This window comes from Colobus angolensis, unplaced genomic scaffold, assembly GCF_000951035.1.
Source record: "Colobus angolensis palliatus isolate OR3802 unplaced genomic scaffold, Cang.pa_1.0 Scaffold26, whole genome shotgun sequence".
In the NCBI taxonomy this organism is placed as follows: Eukaryota; Metazoa; Chordata; class Mammalia; order Primates; family Cercopithecidae; genus Colobus; species Colobus angolensis.
The window spans coordinates 6024990-6025885 of record NW_012115821.1 but is presented as its reverse complement, the minus strand read 5'-3'; positions in this window follow the sequence as shown (position 1 = coordinate 6025885).

Sequence of the window (896 nt, the reverse complement as noted above, 5' to 3'; positions counted from 1 at the left end):
TAATATTTGGTCACAACGGGACATCATTCTTAATGATACCCAGCTGCAGAGAGTGTGTGCTTGGAATTTTCATTCCTACCTTTGTGCTATTAGGAATGCTGTTTTTTATATGTACATAATTTTTAAACTTTTATTCATAAATCATTACAAGTGTCAAGAGAAATTATAAGAATAGTATTAAACTCTCACATCCCTTCTTCCTAGATTCACAAACTGTTAACATTTGCCCATTTTCTTTGTCATTTGTCATATGCAAACATTTTTTTTGAGATGGAGTTTCACTCTTGTCACCCAGGCTGGAGTGCAATGGCATATCTTGGCTCACCACAACCTCCGCCTCCTGGGTTTAAGCAATTCTCCTGCCTTAGCCTCCCGAGTAGCTGGGATTACAGGCATATGCCACCATGCTCGCCTAACTTTTGTAGTTTTAGTAGAGACAGGATTTCGCCATGTTGGCCAGGCTGGTCTCGATGCCTGACCTCAGGTGATCTGCCTGCCTTGGCCTCCCAAAGTGCTGGGATTACAGGCGTGAGCCACTGCGCCCTGCCTGTAAACATTTTTTAAAAACAGTTTGTGATTAAGTTGCATTCATCATTCTGCCTTATGCTTATATTCCTTAGTATGTATCTCCTAAGAACAAGGATACCCTCTTACGTAACCACACTGGCATTATCTCGTTCTGTCGCCAGGCTGGAGAACAGTGGCGTAATCTCGGCTCACTACAACTCCAATTCCTGGGTTCAAGCGATTCTCCTGCCTCAGCCTCCTGAAAAGCTGGGACTATAGGCATGTGCCACCACGCCCAACTAATTTTTGCTTTTTTCACCATGTTGGTCAGGATGGTCTCAATCTCTTGACCTCGTGATCCGCCTACCTAGGCCTCCCAAAGTGCTGGG